Consider the following 237-nt stretch of genomic DNA (forward strand, 5'->3'; position numbering starts at 1 on the left):
TTAGTTGTCATTTATAATTTAAGCCCCATTATAGCAGAAATACTGTGCTTAAAGTCAATTCTCTTAGGGCTGCACAATTAATCGAATTTGTAATCGTGATTGCAATTATGGATCCCACAATTACATAATTGTTCAAAGGCTCAAAAAAAAAATTTCACTTGCATTATTCTGCATGCTAAAGGTGTGTGTGTGTTTTATTTCTACAGGTTATCTTAAGGTTTTTTTTCAATTGTTTTA

This window comes from Sinocyclocheilus grahami, unplaced genomic scaffold (assembly GCF_001515645.1).
Source record: "Sinocyclocheilus grahami isolate Dianchi unplaced genomic scaffold, SAMN03320097.WGS_v1.1 scaffold15272.1, whole genome shotgun sequence".
NCBI classification, from domain to species: Eukaryota; Metazoa; Chordata; class Actinopteri; order Cypriniformes; family Cyprinidae; genus Sinocyclocheilus; species Sinocyclocheilus grahami.